General features: G+C 41.7%; 1 pseudogene; it reads right to left on the bottom strand.

Annotated features, from left to right (window-relative positions):
- Window positions 1-366: 366 nt before the first annotated feature.
- LOC137098853 (E3 ubiquitin-protein ligase TRIM39-like) lies at window positions 367-3,850 on the bottom strand (annotated as a pseudogene).
- Window positions 3,851-7,055: the final 3,205 nt, after the last annotated feature.

The following is a 7,055-nucleotide window of genomic DNA, read 5'->3' as shown; positions in this document are numbered from 1 at the left end:
CGCCCCTGATCCTGGATTTAGAAACCTTTTTTTGCAGCTCTTTGAGACCACCCTGCTCCAAGACTGGTTACAACTAAAGCAGCATCAGTGCACAGTGTGTGTGTGTGTGTGTGTGTGTGTGTGTGTGTGTGTGTGTGTGTGTGTGTGTGTGTGTGTGTGTGTTTGCTGCCACAGCAGAAAACATCTCAGATTAACAATTAAATCATAAATCCTGATTATAAGGATGATTAATAGTTAATGCACAACAGATGACAAATGATTCAAACACAAAAACATTTTGTTTGTGTAAATCTCCTCAGAAAGCTTCACATCTTCACATATGGTGAGGACAGGGATGTACCTTAAATGATGAGTAAAGATTTCACACAAACATTTCAGAGTTTAATTATTAAAACACATTCAATCAAAATTACACGTCTGTTTTTCACACTATGAAACAAAGCTATTTCTTCTCTGCAGCAAACATCAAGTTACAAGACTCTGTTAAGGAAAGAGGAAGTCTGGGTTTGTAAGTTGCGATAAAAAGACAAAGGACATTTGAGTTTTATTAGAAAAACACGTGTTTATGCTCGTACACCAAACTTCCACTGCCCCTCTTAACAGTACAATAAGAAATACCCCCAAATATTCCAATGAATTACAGTAGGACAGTATCAGCTAGTATTTATTTGTGGAGTGGTCCCGAGAAAAGCACCACAAAGGTGCAAAAGACCCACAGTCTGTTCTCCGTCCTGGAGACTGACTGACTCTTCTGAGTAAGAATATTTTCTATGATTGAAATAAATATCAGTGATGACGACCGAGAAGTCAAAGCTGTCTCACAGTCACTGAGACAGCCTCTGGTAAAATCTTCAGCGGGACAGTTTTTAATGTCCAGACACACGGAAACATTGTCTCAGTGAAAGTGTGTGTGAAGGTGTGTATGTGTGTGTTGGTGTCAGGATCAGAGAAGGAGAGTTTTCCTCTGGTCCAGTCCAGATTCACCCTGATCCTCTGGCAGATCTTCTTCAGGGGGACATCTGTAACTGGATGTGATGGGGACAGTGCTCTGTATTTACCTAAACAGAATCGTATTCTCCATAATCCAGGCAGTTTGTCTCGTGTCCTCTGGACAGACTCTGCTAACACACCCAATTCCCATTCTCCATTGTCTCCAACCTCCACATCCCAGCTGTGGACGCTTGAGTTAAATCCCTCTGACCCCAGGACAGAGAACAATCCAGTCCTCTCTGGAGTAAGAGGAAGCCGCTGCTTCTCTGATCCTCCTCTAACACTGGTCAGATCATCAGACAGGACGAGGTTTAGACCAGCAGTGTTTGGATCCAGCACCACAGGAGTGTAGGAGACCACGTCCTTCATCTTGTTCCAGATGTTGAAGCTCAGGTTGCCCAGGTGTTTGGCCTGGTCTATCAAAGCTCCTGAGCCCAGCTGTGGATCCTCCAGCAAGGGGCACTGCTGGACTCTGTCCACTGCAGCCTTGTAGTTGTGCAGGAATGAGACGTCTTCAGCTCTCAGCTCGTCCTCTGTGGCTCTGACTGTGTCTGAAAGAGCTGTTATCTCTCACTCAGAGCCTCCATCTTCTCCTTCATTCTCTGACTCTTCTGCTCCTCTTCCTCCCTCAGTGCAGCCATCTTGGCCTCCTCTTCCTCTTCTAGAAACCGGTGAAACTTCTTAAACTGTTCCTTAATCTGCCTCTCTGTGTGTCGGGCCTGGACCTTAATGTGTTCTGCTGTTTGATCAAACTGCACTTTAACTTTTTGACAGAGCTCCAGTTTGTCCTGTAAGGGCTTCAGGGACCTTTGCAGAGTCTCTCTGTGATCCCGTGCAGCTTCATCCATGGGTCTGAATCTGTGGCCGGTGTGTGTTTGTGAATGCAGACAGACGAGACACACTGGCTGCTGATGGTCCAGACAGAAGAGTTTGAGTCTCTCAGAGTGCAGACTGCAGAGACCCTCTGTGGATCTCTGGTGTCTCTCCTGTAGGAAGGACTCACACAGGTTCTTTAACACCAAGTTACAGGGTGGTTCACTCTGCAAAGAAACTTTCTTACAAACTGGACAATCTTTGATCAGTTTCTCTGTCCACCAGTTCTGCAGACAGACTTTACAGAAGCTGTGGCTACAAGACAGGAGGACAGGGTCCGAAAAGATGTCGTGGCAGATCGGACAGCAGAGATCCATCTCTAGTCTGGAAGACATCTTGTCTCTGAGTGAAGTCACTTATTCCCTGAAAGTTACTTTCAGTTTCACTCTCACATCATCTTGTTCTTTAAAAACTCTTCTTCAGAGATCGGCGTCAGAAAATATTGAACCGGTACTTTCCAGTATTCTCACCTGTCACTGTCCACTTTCAGCACAAGTGGTTTGATCTGACTCTTATCGTCTGTTTATCTCTTCTCTGTAACGCTGAAGAACAAACTCTGTTTCCTGGTCTGTCTCAAATTTCTTCAGAGGGGTGGAGTCACTTCAGACCAGCTATATGCAGGACTGGACTGTCGGGGTCCACCCTGTACAGGTCTCCAGTCTGTCTCAGGGACAACACAGAGAGTCGTGCACCACCAGACAGACAAACATTCACACTCACAAACACAATTAGCCGTAATTTTGCACAAACATGTCTGAGTGTGTGTAGACTCTGGTTCCCCAACAGCTAAATCCTGGTAAATGTCAAAATCTGTGAAAACTGCATAAGTAGGTTTTAAGAAGAAATTTCCCCTTAACAACAGTTGTTGAATATTGTATTTACTGTCACATTTCATGACTTATAATTGTTTATTTTACTGGCCAATTTATTTATATGAATTTAAAGACAAAGATGAAAAAGATCAGTTTAACTTTTTAAATCACAGTATGATGATTTTCACAGTGGGGGTGAGTGGTTCAAGTGTGACAAACAACTTTTTAACACACTGCTCAATGACTCACACTAATTACTGTTCATTAAATCTGACAACATAACTGATTATGGTAAGTCGTCTAAAAGACAGATTTGTTGGGATGTTTATCTTTAATTCACCAGGTTGCACAGAATTCATAGGGGGTCAGTTAAATGATTGTCGTGATCGTGGCATCATGGTAAATGGTGTAACTGTCTGAATGACATGTTTATTATTATGTTTCTGTTATAAGTTCAGAATTATTTTATTACATACAACTGTTAAAATTTATTTGTAAATACATTTTTGTGAAATACAAAATGTTTGGTCAAAGTTGAATGGGCTTGTAAAAGCTTTTAATTTGATGGACGGGTCATGTGACTAGAGTTGGTGAGGGGCATCACGGTGGCATTATGGGTCAAGCTAACGTGCATACTGAGGAAAGACACGAGGCCCCGAAAGAACTATTCTGCACTTGGTTCAAGAGGCGCACACGGTAACAGTGCTGTATTCATGTTGATGTGCTTTTGTACGAACACTAGCCTGAGAGATTTTGACTGGAAAACATGTATTCATTTCAAAGTTGTATGTTCTTTTATTTCTTGTAGTTTTCATGGTGTCAAATGAAGAGAGAGAGAGAGAGAGAGAGCGGAAAATAAATACTTAAAGGACATCTGTATGATGCGTGGGCAGTATTTCTTTGGACCAGTGTAGCTACAAATGGTAAATAAATGGTAAATAGTTGCTTATATAGTGCTTTTTATCCAAAGCGCTTTACAATGTAGATTCCCATTCACACACACACTCACACACCGATGGCAGTGGCTGCCATGCAAGGTGCTCACCTGACCAACCGGGAGCAACTTGGGGTTCAGTGTCTTGCCCAAGGACACTTCGACTTGTAGCCAGGAGCAGGGATTGAACCACTGACCCTGTGGTCCATGGTCAACTGCCTTACCAACTGAGCTACAGCCACCCCTGATCATCATGATTTATCTCCTGTCCTGCTTTGGTGCCTGTCCAGCATCTAAAAATCTATCACATCAGTTTGCTAGTTGTGTTCAACCTTTGTGACCTGTGTGTGTCATTTGGACCATAGACCATCATGGTTTGTTCATCAGTGACATCACGTGTGTGCGTCGTAAATAAACGGTGGAACGAAGCACTGCCCACGTGTTCCAGTCCTCAGATATCACAATTCAAACATCGCTAATCAACATGTGGATTTTTCGAAAACACTCACCAACGGTGATGAACGTGCTCCTCCATCTTCTGCCTGAACCTCCACTTTGACCTCGGCTGTGGACGCCCGCGACCCTTGGCAAAACGAGTAAAACACTGTTTTTTTTGTTCAATCAACATAATAATTAATAAACAATTAGCTGTTGCTTTGGTTTATTTGTTTGTCAGAAATAAATTAAAAGTTTAAAATAATTTATTAAGGGGGTTGAAAACATTTGCACTTTTAAACTTGTCCTAACTTATCAACAGATTATCAAGTCAGAGGTCATTTTAGAACGAACAAACTCATTAATGATTTTTGTCCAGTGAATCTCACTTAAAACAATCAAGTAAAGGAGCAACTAACGAGGCAATGACACGGCTTCACCAGCAGGAGGCAGCCACTTGCAGAAACATCCCTGTTTCAGGAGCTTCCCTCAGTAATAGAGTTTATACTAATAAAGTACTGTGGCAGCAGGTAACAGAAATAGTAATGCATGTTTGTACATTTTTGGGGGGAGTGGTTAATAAACCGTAACTGAAGATGATGTGAGCAAAGTCGAAAGTCATGATTATCATCTGTCTGATATAATAATATTACTCAAGTAACTGTAATCTGAGCTTTTGCAGGCAATAGGTTTGCACGTTTTTAACAAGTCAGATTATTGTTAGACTGATCACAACTCAGACATTTAAAGTGGCAGGAAATGCTGCGTTATTTGGTCAAACTTTATCAAGTTTGAAATTTGAAATTCTAATAGTACTTCTACTCCCGACTGAGTAATGAGTACAGCTAGAAGTACATTTTTTTATTTTACTTCTGTAAACTAAACGTGTTGGGTACACGTAAGAAGTACAAATGGAAGTTTTTGTTTAAATGAGAAGAAGGAAGAACAAATATTAACAGATTTATTTCACTTAGAGTTAATTTGATGAGCTGAAGATGAGACTCACTAATTGAACAGAATCATAGTTACGTATAACGTGGAGGTTAGTTTAGTTTAATGGGAAAAAAAATCAGTTGAGTTTTAGTGAAAAGGTAAATTGTAACTGTTATCTACACACAAGGTAGTGTGTGTGTGTGTGTGTGTGTGTGAGTGAGTGTGTGTGTGCAGGTTTAACAAAGCAGCTGTTGCTGGCTGAGCCCCTGGTTCCCAGGGTGATCTATAGACCCCTGATGGTGTGGAAAGACTGGGGGGAGTTGCTATGTATGTGTGGTGGGGGTGGGGGGATTCTATGGGGACTGAGTGTGAAAGGGGGTGTCTCCATCTGCATGAGAGTGTCTTTTTTTGTTTTTCAACTGAAAGTCTGTCATTTATTTAGAATATTCTCTTTTGTGTTAAATTAGTTTTAAAGAAAATTACAATTATTTGGTCAAAATAAGGAATAAGAGTGAGTACTGTACATAACCGAAATACATCAGGGGATAAAATATGAGATGTGCGAGAGCTGAAATCTGTTACCTGCTCTCTGTATTTTACTGATGAAGGTGTGAGGTCAACGTACTCTGAAGTGGTGAGAGGATCTGGTTTCTGTGCCTCCTCTTTGAGTCTGTTCAGACCCTCAGCAGAGGTCTTCAACTGTTTCTTCAATTCAGCCCATACAACATCACGTTCAGCCCTCAGTTTTTCAGTCAATGCCTGAACAAGATTTTGATCCTCTGGAGCTTTCAGGTACTTTTCTTTCAGTTCTTTTACTTTTTGTTTTTCTTTTACATTTTTATGATCCCACCTGAACTGGATGAAATGCACATTCCAGTAACACTTTCCTGGGCAAACAGTACAGCGGCCATCACTGCCCAGTGTAGCACAGCCTGTTTTACCGTCGTCACCGTGAGGATAGTGACAAGTCATATGACACTGCTGACAGTTGGTGAAGAAATCTTCAGTGGATGAAACATCAACTTGAACAGGCTTTGTCACAGTGACTTCAAACTCAAAATTCTCATTTCTGCTGATCTCTGCCTCATGCTTATTCAGTTTTTGAATTGTCTCATTTATCTCCCGGAGCTTTGCTAACTCAACTTTTAGCTGCTCCTGCAACTGTTCAACTAAATTCTCCAGTTGCTGTCTTTCTCTGAGGACTTCCTTTGTCAGGGTCAAACTTTTAGTGTCCATGACATTCAGAGCACCAAAAAAACCTCTTTATGCGCTTTGTTCCTCTTTCCCAAAGCATTTCTTCACAACTCACATCTTCATCAGTGTCAACATCACTACCTGTGTTGTTTGCCACTGATGATTTGTTGCGTGCAAAAAGAGCTGAGTTATTGAATCTGAAGTGAACTGGCAGCCTGTCGTCTCTTTTAGGACATGGGACACCTGAAGTATTGATGGCCTCTAGAACTGGAGGGTGATGGCCAGCATCAAACGTCACCAGAACCCTGAAGTTTTGTGTAACATCTCTGTCAAAGATTGAGCGAACAGCATCAAACAGATCTTTCTGTGTTGGTGTGAGTTCTGCTAAAGTATTTGCTAAAGCAGATACAATACAACATTATGGTTACAATACAATACAACATTAACATTATTATGGTGTCGACAGGTGTATTATGGTGTCCTGTCGAAGGACACCAGGAGCAAAATTGTAGACCTGCACAAGGCTGGGAAGAGTGAATCTACAATAGGAAGCAGCTTGATGTGAATAAATCAACTGTGGGAGCAATTATTAGAAAATGAAAGAGACCTACAAGGTCATTGATAATCTCCCTCGATCTGTGGCTCCACGCAAGAAGAGAGCTGGGACCAAAGTAACAAAGGTTACCATCAGTGACACATTGCGCCAAAATATGAGACCAAAATAGAAATTTTTGGTAACAACTCAACATGTCGTGTTTGGAGGAAGAAGAATGCTGAGTTGCATCCCAACAACTCCAAACCCACAGTGAAGTATGGGGGTGGGAACATCATGTTTTTGGGCTGTTTTTCTGCAAAGGGGACAGGACAACTGATCCCTGTTAAGG

This window comes from Channa argus, chromosome 14 (assembly GCF_033026475.1).
Source record: "Channa argus isolate prfri chromosome 14, Channa argus male v1.0, whole genome shotgun sequence".
NCBI classification, from domain to species: Eukaryota; Metazoa; Chordata; class Actinopteri; order Anabantiformes; family Channidae; genus Channa; species Channa argus.
The sequence above is the reverse complement of the archived record's forward strand: the minus strand, read 5'-3'. Positions and strand labels throughout refer to the sequence as shown.